Source organism: Peromyscus californicus, unplaced genomic scaffold (genome assembly GCF_007827085.1).
Source record: "Peromyscus californicus insignis strain IS unplaced genomic scaffold, ASM782708v3 Scaffold_16__1_contigs__length_79575227, whole genome shotgun sequence".
In the NCBI taxonomy this organism is placed as follows: Eukaryota; Metazoa; Chordata; class Mammalia; order Rodentia; family Cricetidae; genus Peromyscus; species Peromyscus californicus.
The window spans coordinates 29312382-29328650 of record NW_026294458.1 but is presented as its reverse complement, the minus strand read 5'-3'; positions in this window follow the sequence as shown (position 1 = coordinate 29328650).

Below are 16269 nucleotides of genomic sequence, written 5' to 3'. Positions count from 1 at the left end.
GAGAATGCTGGGAAGTGGAAGGCTGAGTCAGGAGACACTGCTAGCTGCCGCCACCATGAGAAGTAAGATGTAAAGATACCAATAAGCCTCAAGCCATGTGGCAACTTATAGATTAATAGAAATGGGTTAATTTAAGATATAAGAACTAGATAGCAAGAAGCCTGCCATGGCCATGCAGTTTATAAGTAATGTAAGTCTCTGTGTGTTTACTTGTGTTTGAGCAGCTGCAGGATCCAGGTGGACACAGGAAAACTCCAGCTACAGTGAGATGGAATCTCAATATAGTATTAATTTTCTCTTCTCTGATGGCTAAGGGTGTTGAGCAATTTTTTTCATGTGTTTAAGGGTATTTGTACTTTATCTTTTAAGACCTTTTATTAGTTCTTTTGAAGTTTTAAACAACATGTTTTGATCATGTTCACCACATCCCGAACTACCAGGTCCAGCCCTCTCCCCTTGTGCACTTTTTGTTTTCTGTTTTTGTTGTTTGTTGTCTCTGTTGTTTGGTTGTTTGCTTGGTTGGTTTGTTTGGGGTTTGGAAGGTTTGGTTTGGTTGTTGGTTTTTGTTGTTGTGGTTTATGTGGTTGCTTTGTCTGTTATTTACTATAGAGGAGAGTTGTGTGAATATATGTTTATGAAATGCAGGCTGACTACAGATACCAATTCAGAGCAGACACGGCCAACTGCATTCTTCAGAGAATAGCACCATATCCTGGTCCAATGTCTGGGCTCTAGTTCCCCATCAATAGATTATTCTTTTTTTTTTTTTTTTTTTTTTTTTAAGATTTATTTATTTATTATGTATACAGCATATATGACTGCAGGCCACAAGAGGGCACCAGATCTCATTACAGGTGGTTGTGAGCCACCATGTGGTTGCTGGGAATTGAACTCAGGACCTCTGGAAGAGCAGTCAGTGCTCTTAACCTCTGAGCCATCTCTCCAGCCCAACTACTTCTGTTTGAATAAATAGAAATAAAGGGAGAAAGGTGGGGACATGGAACTTCCTCATTTTGGAGTCTGGTTGGAGCCTCTCCCTAGCTCGGAATGAAGAGTCCCAGCACAATTTACAACATTTGATATGAAGGTTACTAGCATAAAGACATGATTCCTCACATGTATAGGTATTTTATGTTAAAGTAGTAATGAACCAGGCTTAAAGGCCTGGACATATATGACTTTGAATACAAGCTCATTCATTTTGGGGGAACACTTGCTGGGAATCTCAGACAAGACTAACTTTTAAAAATCTTTCCTACCAGGATGTGTCTGAACACAAACTTCCCACAGTAGCAGAGGTGCTGGATGTTGCCCTGCTGGTAATAGAGTCAGTCATGGCAATAAGTGGGTTAAGGGAACTGCTCTGTTAGATTCTGCATCAACAGAAACAAATGGGTCTAAGACTGTGGCTCACATGTGTCCCAGCCATATGAAACAATATTTATCATCTCTATGATGGCAGATGTTGTAGACCTTTCCTCTAATCTCTTAAACTGTTTACAGTAAAAATATCAGCCTTCCTGCCTCCCTGGGTTCAATTACAGTTAACCACCCTATATCCGCATTAATAAGTAACCAATAAAATATATGACCTCAAAATTCACCCAAATTCTGTATATAAGACTATTGTAAAAACTACAAAGTGTGAGGCTCCTTTGAGAAGACTGTACCACACTTAGGTATGTCTTACTTTCTGCAATTTTTAAGAAACCTAGACCCATGCTCTGAGTAATGTCTTTTCTTAACCCTGATGCTTAAAATATATATGAAAATATCTTATTTAAGCCCTAACTATGCTTTATAGTGATTTGTTTAGAAATTCTTTTTTGCACTGAAGACAAGATAATAGTTTGGCTGAGTTAATGTCTATCACGGATTAGGAGACTCCTCAATTTCCTGTGAGTGACAAAGTGGAGCTGTGCTTCCTCCCCTGTGCTCCATAACACTTACTTTTAAGACAGAACCCCGCAGGGAAGACAGTAAGCATTAGAAGATCAGTAGTGAGTGTACATCAAGAAATAAAAAAAAAAACCTTCATTTTCAAATAGATTGTTTGGAGCTAATAGTAGATGGACATGGATTTCCAAAGAAGACATTCTGGGGAAGCTGGTATGTAACTGTTTACAGGGTATGCAACCAACAAGTAACTGGCCTGGAATTTAAGTGACAACCAAAGCACCAAAAACAGGAATGTTTTCCTTCTTTATAAAATAGTTCTGAGGAGTTGATAAGAAGACGACAATGGTTTGAATGGGTTTTCTGTCAATCTAGGGTTTTTGTTTGTTTGTTTGTTTGTTTGTTTGTTTGTTTTTTGTGTGTGTGTGTGTGTACCTGAGTGTACTGGGAGCTGGAGTTATAGACAGCTGTGAAATATTTAACATGGGCATTGAAGTTGGATCCTCTGCAAAAGCAGTAGTTCTCTCTCTCTCTCTCTCTCTCTCTCTCTCTCAAACAGAATTTCTCTGTGTAGCGCTGGCTGTACTGGAACTCACTCTGTAGACCAGGCTGGCTTTGAGCTCACAGAGATCTGCCTGCCTCTACCTCCCTAGTGCTGGGATTAAAGGCATGCACCATCACTGCCTGGCATTCTTTCTTAATTAGTGTTCTATTACTGAAAAGAGACACCATGACCAAGGCAACTCATAAAAGAAAGTATTTAATTAAGGGCTTGCTTACAGTTTCATAAGTTGAGTTCTTTATCATCATGGTGGGAATCATGGTGGCACATAGGCAAAAATGATGCTCTAGAAGTAACTGAGACCTACATCCTGATCCTATGACTAAGAGAGACACTCTGGGTTTAGCATGAGCTTTTGAAACCCAATGCCCACACCAAGTGACACACTTTCTCCATTAAGGCCATGCCTCCTAATCTTTGCAAATAGTACCATTTTCTGGTAACCAAGCATTGAAATCTATCAGCCAGTGGGGGCCATTCTTATTCAAACCGCCTGAAGCTAGTTCTCCAGTTCCAACTTAATTGGTTTGTAATTCAAGGATACTTAGTGACTTCATGGGAAAGTCAGATTTTTTTTTACTCCAGTTCTTTGGGTATGGGGCATAGTGGCAGCAGACTAAAGTATAGTCACTCGTTAGAATCTAATGAGTCTTTTCACTCACTCTCACTCTCTGTGGTATTGCTACTGCTTCTGTGCACATACAATAGGACACACACTTTAGTGAAACTTAAGAAGACTCTCAATAGGACAGCTACTGGAATTTTCTTGCAATTCAACCCCATTATAAAGCATGTGATAGCTACAAAGAACAGGATGATATGAGAAAAATGTCTCTATACCCTCAGAGGCAAGCAATAGAGACAGCCTAGAGACTCCAAGTCACCTCCCTTGGGAAAAATATTTTCTGCCCTTTCAAGTATTAGACAACACTCAAAACCTTCCTAAGCACAGTCTGTGCTCAGACGCATCCTTGTAGAAGGGGAAATTTGATCTGTATGCATGTGTACATGCATATAATGTATACGTATAAGATGTATGTCTATATCTACCTATATTATCAATATCTATATTATCTGTTTCTATATCTATATCATCTATATTGATATCTATTACTATACCTATATCTAGCTTTAGCTGGTCAGATAGATGTTGTGAATAAGCCAACAAACATCAATCTGTCCTTGAAGTAAACTCTTTTTTTTTTTTTTTTTTTTGAGCTGAGGATCGAACCCAGGGCCTTGCGCTTGCTAGGCAAGCGCTCTACCACTGAGCTAAATCCCCAACCCGAAGTAAACTCTTAAGAATCAATCCATTTGCCATCTCATGATGAGGCACTGTGCACTTAAATTAGCAGCCCATCTGCCCATCAAGATAAGGATCTACTTCATTCCTGCCCCTCAGCTCCTCACTCCACCCAGGAGCCCCAGAAAAGAGCTCATGGTTCTTGGATCACATGTGCTCTTGACCCAATCTCTTTCTGCTGGTGTGCTCTGGACTTTACTGTCACTTTAATAACTGAACACTTTTCTTTTTAATAAAGGACTGCTTTTCTGTGTCTTGTTCAATTCTCTGCCCCAAGTACGAAGAACCTGGGAACTGTATCATAGAAGAACCCTAACATCTTCTCTAGTATCATAACTTTATGGAATTTCTGGAGGATAGGATAGCCAGGAAATTGAAAATTTTTGCAATGAAGTATAATTTAAAATAATTTTTGAATAAAATTATTTTCTGAGAATTTCATATATCAACACCTTATCTGCATAATTTCCTCCTCCCTTTCGTCACTCCAGTTCCTCCTCTGTCCTTCCCCCCTTCCTTCCTCACAAATTCGGCCACGGTGTCATTCAGAGTGTCTGAAACGCTTTATGTAGAGTTGTCTAGGCTGGTGTGTTAACTCACAGAGATCTGCTTCCCTCTGCCTCCTGAGTGCTGAGCTTAAAGATGTGCCGGACCTTGCCTTGATAGAAAAAAAAAGGAGGAAGGAGGCATTTTAGTTAGGGTTGCTATTGCTGTGATAAAATAACAAGGACCAAAGCAATTTGGGGAGGAAAGGGCTTCTTTTGCTGACAGTTCCTTTTAACAGTTCATCCTCAAAAGCAGTGAGGGTAGGAACTCATGCAGGGTGGGAACTTAGAGGCATGAACTGATACAGGGGCTGTGGAGGGAAGTTGGCTTGCTTCCTAGTGCTCACTCAGCCTGCTTTGTCATATACACCACAGTCCTGGAATGGCACCACCCACCATGCCAGGCTTCCCTCTTACTCAAATAAGCCATTATGACAGGCTGGTTAATGAATAATCCCTGCTGTTGAGAACCTTCTGTTAGTGAAAGTGAATTTCAGTCTCATTTGGAAGATCTGCTGAAAAAGAAAATAGCATGACTGATTGTGAGGACTTTCATCATTAGCTACAATGGACTCTTCACTCCATTACATTCTCCATCTTTTGATGCTTCCTATATGCATACAAGAATCAGGTAACTATTTTTCCGTTTTTAGAGATCTTTAGCCAGAAGTCAATGGCAAATAAATATTACATTATGGGACATTCACTTTTACCCCAATAGGTAAAGAGAAATATATGCTAGGTTTTGTTTATTAGTCATACACCTATATAATCATATAGTTATACAGCTAGAAAATCATTTAATGTGAGCATATTTGAAACAATACAAAATGGAATAAAGATGAGAATGAAGGCAAGCATACAGCCTTGGAGGTATGTACAACTTGCTCAAACTACATAGTTTCCTGTATGTCTGTTGCATGTAACTATAAAGATAGCAGAATGGCTAGATGCAAAGGATCTCCTCACAAGATCTTTTATTTCCTCTGAATTATGCCCGTGTTCACAGTAAAACACCATACATACCTTTTAATGTTGAGATTGACTTGTTTTGAGGCCCGTCTTGGTCATTAAGACTTTTTTATTATGTGGGCAAGCACATAAATAATTTGTTTTATGGATTTGTCTATCTTTACAACATAGTCTAATTTAAGAATTCAACAAATATTGTGTTATTATTTTCTTCTAATTCCAAATGACTGAATTAACAGCATTTAATCCATCAGTTTTCTTCAAGTTAAGGCAATAACTAATGTTTTTTAGAGTTCAGGTGAGTGGTCTAGGGAGATGGCCCTGCAGGTAAGAGTTAAGAGCATCTTACTCTTTTGGAGGTTCCAAGAACCTACATCTGAAGGCTCACAAACACCTGCAAATTCAACTCCAGATGATCCAAAGATTTCTTCCATCCTCTGTGGGTGCATGCACTCAAGGACATGTACCCTATGCCACAAGCATAATTAAAAAAAAACTAGAATAAATGTTTGTAATAAAGAATTCAGGTGAGGAAACAAAAACCAAAAGAGAGGCTTAGGTTTGATGATAAGGCTTCTGCTTAGCATGAGTGGGTCCAAGGTTCAATCCCTTGCACCAAGTATGAATAATGAATAAATAAATACAATGTACAATGAGGAAGATGTCTGTCATGAAATACCTCTGGCTAGAAAGGAGAAGATAACCTGGGAGCAAATAATGATGGGAGCAAATCAATACAGACACTGTTGTGCAATCAATGATGGACAGCTTGGTTGTTACTTTTTTGTGTGTTGCTAGTATAGGTTTTCATGTGTATTGTTCAGTCCTTCACTGAAGGCAGGGACCAAACTTCCTGTGGAAACTAAGATGCTTGTGATGAATTATACCTGTCAGATGACCCGATGCTTTCATTTTATTCAACATTGTGAGTCACGTAATGGTAAGCCTATTTCTGAGATGAAAATGCTGAGGTACAGGAAAGTAAAATATTGCTAGAAGACCACAGTTCTGCAAATCAGCCCAGGTAAGGCATGAGCACAGAACTGACTGATGAACACAGTGTTTCTCTAAACAATAAACTTGCCCCTCGTATATTTGAAAGGTTCATGATGCTTTTGTACACTTTAGATTCACCATATTTATTTTGCAAAATATTTGATACAAAGTTGCTTGTAATTTGATCATGAAGATGAAATGAGTGAAAAGCTTATGACACCATTTGAGTAAGGTAGATCAAAGTGTGTGGTTGGGTTTTTAATCTTTGTATTTAAATGAAGTAGACTGGGGAAAATGGACAGTACTCCACAACAGTATTTGGACTCCTTTCCTTTTACCCTCCATATCCTAGCTCCTCACACTATGTGTTTATTTTATATGTTGAAGACTTAAAAATATAGATGACCACTTAGCATCTATGCATTTGTTTCTGGTTTCTTTAATTTATGGATAGATTTAATCACATATTTAGAGGAAATGTAGTTCATTAAATCTCTTCATTTCATGAATTCCTTTGTGTACTGCTGTTATTTTTCATATAATCTGTTCTTTTAAATAAAATATTTTTATTATTTATTGGAGAATTTCATATAATGTATTTTTTGTTTTTTTCTTTTTATTGTTTTTTTTCAGATTTTTTAAATTTATAATTTAATTTAATTTTACATATCAGCCATGGATTCCCCTGTCCTCCCTCCTCCCGTGCACCCCCCTCCCCCCAAGCCCACCCCCATTCCCATCTCCTCCAGGGCAAGGACTCCCCTGAGGATTAAGCTTAGCCGTTAAAGGCTAGGCTCACGACCATATAATGTATTTTGATCATATATACTCCCCTACTCCCGCCCCTCTCAGATCCATCCTCACCTCACCATGCCAAATTCATGTCCTTTTTAAAAAATAATCTAGATCCAAATTGTCCTGCCCTTTTACCCACAAGCATGGGTCTATCTCCTCCAGTGTGACATGAAATATATTCTTGATTTGCATTTGGGTCTGATCATAACAAATAATGATCAAACATTTGTCCTATGAACATCTTTGTTCATATTTTTGGATAACATATGCATGAGCTTCTATTAGGTGTATGTTAGGAGTAGACTTACTCCTTGTAGAGAATGTTTATGTTCAGTGATAAGATAAACCCAAGGGTTTCCACTTAGTACCCAACAGAATTTATTCTCCCTTTAGCGGTGTGGGTGAAGCGCATTGTTTCTGCATATTCTCAAACTTGACATTGTCTTTGATTTTAAACATCTGGTGCATATGTAGTCCTCAATTTAACTGCATTTTCTTGATAACCAAATTGAACACCTTAAGTACACAAACTGTCCAGCCAGGTATGAAATAATATATACTTTAGGGTACATATGTTCATATATACCTTATGATTAAATACAAATTTGGTCATATATGTATATACACAAATATATATGCTTTATCTTGTGTTGGTTAATTCATAGTTCTTAATTTTTACCCCTACTAAATATTTGTTAGGTAATATGTGCCAGAAATCATATTAAAAACTAGATATTCAATGTTGAAGAACATACTGTAGTTCACTGCCCCCTCCTAGTGCTGAGGATCCAATGAAGGACTTGAATGTGTCAGGCAAGCATTCTATCACCGATAGCATACATAGACTCTCCAACTATATTCCTTTTTATTGAGATATAGTCTCATGATGTACTACAGGCTGTTCTTGAATTCATGATCCTCCTTCAGTCATCAGTGTGTTATTTTCTATTGTGCAGAAGAGGCAAATAAAATGGTAATAATAAGGCAGAGAGACGGGTGCTATTTGAAAACCCCACTGTAATATGGAAATACATGTCTCTTAACACTGGCTCTCATTGTCAGACTCTTCATGGAGGATAAAGCATGAGGATTATGAGACAGCTGTCCTGGAAGGAAGCAGTTTTATAAGTCCCGATTTGATTGACTGATAAAAACAAGAATCCTATTCATGTATATTAACATATTTAAAACTTGAAAGCTGTGTGTATTTAAAACATAAGAAACTGTGACAAGAAACCCCAGAAACTGTATTGTTTATGTACATGTAAGCTGTGGCGTAGTGAATTTCTGGTCACAAACATGGACAATGTTTTCTCTACTTTCAAGTAGGAGGAAGTTTCCTGAATAGCGTGGAGTTGTGGATATTTTAAAATGAAAGAACTCCAGTTGAAGGGTTAGAAGCTGTGGTTGGAGTCTCAGTTCTGGGCACAAAAAAGAATGCAGTTAAGACAGACAGGGAAAGCAGTTTCTTATTCTCTTTGGGACAAATGTGAAGATGATTTCAGAAATAGTGGCATATTGTGTATTTTTTCAAAAATATATAAAGAATAATTTTACTGAAATTATTTAGCAACATTACTGTGGGATCAAGTTTTGTGCTCTTGTATCTTGTTTGTATTAGTCAGTGTTCTCTAGAGGAACAGTACCTGTACGATGAATATGCATATTCTAATTTGTGCCTACTTGAGATTCAAACCAACCATCACACTATTCTAAGAAAATATTGGGGGAGAAATTTTGTAATGCTTTCAAAATCTAGGCCATATTTTGGCATGTGGGAGACCATTTTATATTCTGACTCACACAAAGATGAGAAGGAACGGACAGAGAAGGAAAGAGTGGGGAACTTCAAGAGTAAATGCAGAGGATTAACCATTACATAGTGCCCTTGGCTGTAGTGAGAAACATTAGCAGCCTTATATAGTCTGCTATCTCTGTAGTTTTTTTTTAATTCTTTGCTCTTTGGGGGCCTGCCACCCAGCTCCCAAATAAATACATGGAGGCTTATTCTTTCTTATAAATGCTCGGTCTTAGCAGCTTGGCTTGTTTCTAGCCAGCTTTTCTTAAATTATCCCATCTACCTTTTGCCTCTGGGCTTTTACCTTTCTCTATTGTATATACCTTTCTTTACTTCTTACTCCATGGCTTGCTGTGTATCTGGGTGACTGGCCTCTGTTGTCCTCTCTCCTTCTCCTTTTCTCGCACCCCAAACTTTTTTCAAACTTTTTTAATTAATTTTTTTCATTTTTACATACAAACCACTGTTCTACCTCCATCCCCTTCTCCCGCTCTCTCCTACCTCCCCACTGGGCTGTCCAGTGGGAGATCAGGGTCTTATCTCTTCACTCCTCAAGCTTTCTTCCCAGATTTCTCCTCCTATTTGTTCTTTATGCCTGCCAACCCTGACTGTTCTTTCTCCTGCCTAGCTATTGGCTCTTCAGCTCTTTATTAGGCCAATCAAGGCTTTTAGACAGGCAAAGAAACACAACTTCACAGAGTTAAACAAATGTAACACAAAAGAATGCAACACATCTTTCCTTCATTAAACAAATGTCCCACAGCAAAAACAAATGTAACACATCTTCACTTAATATTCTACAACACAGTTCCAACCAACAGAGGTCATGGAAGGGAATTACATCCACAAGTTAACAATATAAATCTGTTTTAGCAAATGGTCAAAGAAACTGTCAAAGAAACTGATGACTAATATAAAGTTTTAATGAAATAAAGTTAAGATTATTTCAGACTAAACATTTAGATGAAAATTATAAAGAGTGAATGCATACCTTATATTAGAGATAGAATTAGATAATTAAATAAAATAACCTTGTATATTTACACTTATAGAAAGATTATTGATATTGACAGATATTCATTGTGTGGGTTTCACAAAGAGAATTATCTTTTGAGTGGACCATGTAATTTGACCATATTCACTTCTGATAACCTCTCCTTTCACTCTTCCCCTATTCTCCCTTTGTCTTTTCACTATCACATTTCCTTTCCACAGACTCCTGCTTTCAATTCATATATTAAATGCATACATATAGTTTACATATTTATAAAAATTCTAAGATCCACCAATGAGAGAAAACTTGACATTTGTCTTTCTGAGGCTTGCTTATTTTGCTTACATGTCAATGGCCAGTTACATCCATCTTCTATCAAAGTCATCTTTATTTTTTAATGTCCTTCTTTATGAATAAACAAGACTTCATTATATATATGTATACATATATATATATATATATATATTCCAAATTTTCCTCTTAATTCATCTGTTATTGGGTACTTAGACTGATTCTATAGGTTGGTTTTGCTAATGATGCTAATGAATGTGAATGTGCAAGTATCTCTATGGGATATTGACATAGAATCCCTTCTGTGGTGAGTTGCACTGTGGATGTGCTAGTTTACAGTCCACAAACGGTGTCAAAAGATACCCTTTCCCTGCATAATTGCCAGCATTTGTTGTCATTCCAAATGAGGTGAGATGGAATCTCAGTGTAGTTTTAATTTTCACTTTCCTCATGGCTAAGGATGTTGAGCATTATTTTTCATGTGTTTATGGATATTTATACTTCACCTTTTCAAACTTTTCATTAGTTCTTTTGAAGTTTATACAACATAAATTCACATTCACATTATACAACATAAAATCACATTCACCATATCCCTAACTATTACCAGATCCTGCCCTCTTCCCTACTCACTTTTTGTGTTCTATTTTTGTCGTTATTGTTTAGTTGGTTGACTTGGGGGTTGGAAATTTTGGTTTGCTTTGGTTGTTTTGGTGGTCCATTGGTTTGTCTGTCATTGATTACAGAGGAGCATAGTATGAATATATATATATATATATATATATATATATATATATATATATATATGTTTATGAAGTGCAGGCTGATTACTAATACTGGTGCTGAGAAGACAAGGCCAATTGAATTCTTCAGAAAATAGCATTATCTCCTGGTTAAAGGTCTGGCTTCTGGTTCCCCATCAATAGTTTCCCTTGGTGATTGTATTTGTTTTATTTAGATAAGATAGAATACAGGAAGAATGATAGGAATATAGGAAGCAAAAGGACTTCCTCATTCTGGAGTCTGGTCTGAGTCTTTCTCTAGCTCAGAATGAAGAGTTACAGTACAATTTACCAACATTTGATATGAAGGTTACTATCATAAAGATAAGCTTTCTCTCATTCGTAGGCATTTGCTATTAAAATAGCAATGAATAAGACATAAGATCCAAAAATATATGGCTTTAAGTACAATCTCATCCCCCTTTTCTGGACAGTTTCTGGGAATCTTAGACAATTTTAAAATCTTTCCTACCAGGATATGTCTGAACACAAATTTCCCACTGGAGGGGAGGTGCTGGATTTTGCCCTGTTGGGAACAGATTGGGTCATGTGAACAAGTGGGTAAGGGAACATCCTCCTTTGATTCTGCCTTAATGTAAATACATTTCCCTAAGGCCACAGACCACACACACCCCAACCTTATGAACAAATATTTGCCTTTCTATGACTGCAGATATTGAGACCTTTCTTTAATCTCTTAAATGGTTTACAGTAATGATACTGAAGTTTCCTACTTTCCTGGAATCCTACTTCCCAGATGCTTCTTGGATACCATTCTGTAACCACATTAATGTTTATATGGAACCCATAGAATATATATCTTCAAAACTCACACAAATCCTATATAGAACTATTATAAAGACAAAGAATTGTAATGCCCATTTGAGAAGGCCATACCTACATATAGGCATGTCTTACTGTTTTCACTCTTTAAAAAACCTATACTCATGCTCTGGGGAGTGTCTTTTGCTTAACTCTCATGCTTAAAATGTATATGAAAGTATCTTATTTAAACCTTTCCCAGTAGGATAACACTGAATACCTCCCTATACATAATTTGTGTCCAGGCATCTAAGTCTAGGAGAATTTTATGTATATATATGCACATGAATACAATGTATATGTATATGATATATATCTATAGCTACATCATCTATATCTATACTATCTAATATGTGTGTCTGTTTCTATATGTATTTCATCTATATCTGTATCTATATCTATATCTGTATTTCTATCTATATCTATATTCATATCTATCTATATCCAGTCAGATAGATGTTGTGAATAAGCCAATGAAGGCAAATCTGTCCTTGAATTCACCTGTTAATAAAAAACCCTGTTCCCATCACATGATGAGGCACAAAAAAAGTGAATTTCAGTCTCATTTGGAAGTTCAGCTAGAAAAGAAGATATTTTGACAGTGAAGACTTTTTGCCCACAGATAAAATGAACTTTTTACTCCATTGCCTTCTCCATCTCTTAATGCTTCATATCTGAACACAAGAATCAGGTAACACTATTTCTTTTATAGATGTTTAGCTGGAAGTCAATGACAAATAAACACCAGGACACAGGCCATTTACTTTTACCCCAGTAGGTAAAAAAGAATGTATGCTAGGTTCTGTGTATTAATCATATACCTATATAATCACTCAGGTAGCAAATCATTTAATGTGATTATATTTGAAACAATGACTATAAAAATGGGAGAAATGAAAGAATGAAGGCAGGCAAACAGCTTCTGAGGTATGTGCAACTTGCTCAAACTACATAGTTTCCTACACATCTGTTTTATGTAACTATAAAGATATAGTGGACCTACTAGGTGCAAAGGATCTCCTCACAACATCTGTCTGTTTCTTTGAATTATGCCTGTGCTCACAGTCAAACAGCATACATACCTTTTAATGTTAAGATTGGCTTCTTGTGAGGCTCTTAATGGTCATTAAGACTTTTTTATTATGTGGGCAAGCCTATACATAATTTGTTTTATGGATTTCTCTATCACTAAAAGCTAATCCAAGAGTGCAACAAATATTGATTTATTATTTTCTGCTCATCCTGAATGACTGAATGACAGATATTTATTCCATCAGTTTTCCTCAAGTTAAGGCAATAACTAATGTCCTTTAAAAAATTGGAAGAGGCGTCTAGAGAGGTGGCTTGGTGGGTAAGAGTTAAGAGACCCAATTATGTTCCCAGCACCTACACCAGGAGGCTCACAAACACCTGTAAATCCAGCTCCAAATCCTCTTCTACCCTTTGTGGGTCCCTGCACTCAAGGGCACATATGTGCAGTGACCAACCTAGATAAATATATAGAATAAGTCTAAAAACTAGAATTCAAAAGAAGAAACAACAATGAACATGTTAAACTCAAAAGAGGGGCTTAGGTTTGATGATAAAGCTTCTGCTTAGCATGAGTGGATCCTGGGAAGAATAATACAGAAATAAACAAAATGCATAACGAGGAAGACTTCTGTCATGAAATACAGACTATAAAGGAGAAGAGAACCTTGGAGAAAATGATGAAGCAAAGCAATACAGATACTGTTATGCAATCAGTGATGGACAGCTTCGTTGTTACTGATGGACAGCTTCGTTGTTACTTTTTTTGTGTTGCCAGTTTTGGTTTTCAGGCGTATTGTTCAATTATTCCCTGAAGGCAAAGACCACACTACCTGTGGAAACTAAAATGTTTGTGGTGATTTTTAATTGTCAGGTGACCTCAGATTCTCATTTTATTCATCCCTGTGAGTCAGGTAATGTTAAGCCTATTTCTGAGTCCTCCTCCTCCTCTGGCTACTTCTTTTTTCCCCCCATATTTCTCCTTTTATATATTCTCTCTGCCTGTCAGCCCTGCCTATCCTTTCTCCTGCCTTGCTATTGGCCATTTAGTTCTTTAACAGACCATTGGGTGTTTTAGACAGGCACACTAACACAGCTTCACACACCTTAAAATAACATTCTACAAAAGTCTTGTTACAACATTATCCTCAACCCTGGTCCCTGGTCCCTACTTCTGTCTTAGTCATTGTTCTATTGTTATGAAGAGACACCATCACCAAGGCAATTCTTATAAAAGAAAGCATTTAATTGGGGGCTTGCTTACAGTCTCAGAGGTTTAGTCCATTATCTTCATGGCAGGGAGCATGGTAGCATGCAAGCAGACATGGTAGCTGAGAGTTCTACATCCGGATCCACAGGCAGCAGGAAGAGACAGACACTGGGCCTGGCTTGAACTTTTGATAGCTCAAACAGCACCTTCAGTGACACACTTACTCCAACAAGGCCACACCTACTCCTGTAAGGCCACACCTCTTAGTTTCCCTAAGTAATCTGACTCCCTGGGGACCAAATGTTCAAATATATGAGCCTATGGTGGCCATTTTTATTCAAACTCCCACATTGTCCTTATCCTAGCTCCTGACACTATGGGTTTATTTTACCTGTTGATAACTTTAAAAATAATACATGTCCATTTAGTATCTATTTATTTGTTTCTGGTTCTTTAAATATATCGGTAGGATTTATCCACAATATTAGAGGAAATACAGTTTATTAAATCTCATTTTGAATGAGCTTCTTTGTGTAGTACTGTAATTTGTGCAATCTATTATTTTTTAACATATTTTATTATTTATTTGAGAATTTCATATAATGCATTTTGATCATATTTAGCTCCCAATACTCAAATTCCTCTCAGATCCACCTTCACTTTCCCACTCCAGTTTCATGTCCCTTTAAAAGAATAACCTACTGAGTCCAATGTGTTCTGTCCTTATACCCATAAGTATGGGCCCATTCACTGCAATATGGTTCAAAATATATTCTTTTTTTTTGGTTTTTTTTTCGAGACAGGGTTTCTCTGTGTAGCTTTGCGCCTTTCCTGGAACTCGCTTTGGAGACCAGGCTGGCCTCGAACTCACAGAGATCCGCCTGGCTCTGCCTCAAAATATATTCTTAATTGGCAGTTTTGTTTTGATCATGACAAATAATGTTCATATGAATATCTTTTTTTTAATGTTTCTTTTTTTTTAAATTTATTTTGCAATACAATTCAGTTCTACATATCAGCCACGGATTCCCTTGTTCTCCCCCCTCCCGTCCCCCTCACCTTCCCCCCAACCCCCCCCCCCCATTCCCATCTCCTCCAGGGCAAAGCCTTCCCCACAGACTGAGGTCAACCTGGTAGACTCAGTCCAGGTAGGTCTAGTCCCCTCCTCCCAGGCCGAGCCAAACAATCCTGCATAGGCCCCAGGTTTCAAACAGCCAACTCATGCAATGAGCACAGGACCCGGTCCCACTGCCTGGATGCCTCCCAAACAGATCAAGCCAATCAACTGTCTCACCCATTCGGAGGGCCTGATCCAGTGGGGACCCCTCAGCCATTGGTTCATAGTTCATGTGTTTCCATTTCATATGAATATCTTTATTTGTGTTTTTAGAGAATATATTCATGCACTTCTATGAGGTTTATATTACGAGTAGAATTACTTCTTGTAGAGAATGCTATGTTCAGTGATAACACCAAGGGTTTCCACTATGTACCCAGCAGAATTTACACTGCCTTCAGCAGTGAATGTGAGATATGTTGTTTCTGCACATTCTTAGACTTGACATCATTTGCCTTCCATTTTAGACATCTGGTGCACATGTAGTCCTCAGTTTAACCTGTATTTTCTTGATGAACAAGTTGACCACTTTAAGTAAGTACATGAACAATCCAGCCAGGTGTGGAATAATATATACTTTATGGTACATATGTACATATATACATTAGTAATATGATATAGGCTTAGTCATATATATATGATAAGTATATATACATATGCATATATTGCCTTATATTTAATTTAGAGTTCTTAATTTTTACCATTAGTAAGTATGTATTAAGTAATATGTGTAAGAAACCATTTTAGAAACTAGATATTCAAAGTGGAAGAACATATTGTAGTTCTCTTTCTTCTCTTTGTCTTTGTCTCTGTCTCTGTGTCTCTGTGTTTGTCTGTCTGTCTGTCTCTGTCTTTCTCTCTTCTACCTCTGAGAGTCCAATACAGGGCCTTGAATGTGCCAGGCCCTGCACATTCAATGTGTATCATTCTACCACTGTTAATGTACATAGAATCTCTAGAATTTTTCCTCTTTATTGAGACATCATCTCAACTATGTGTCATAGGTTGGTCTGGGATGCACAAACCTCCTTCCTCAGTCTGGAGTGTATCATCACCCATGCCTCATTTTTTTTTATTGAGCAGAAGAGGCAACACAATGGTAATCATAAGGCAGGTAGACAAGAGCTACTTTAATAGTCTAAGTATGGAAGTATATA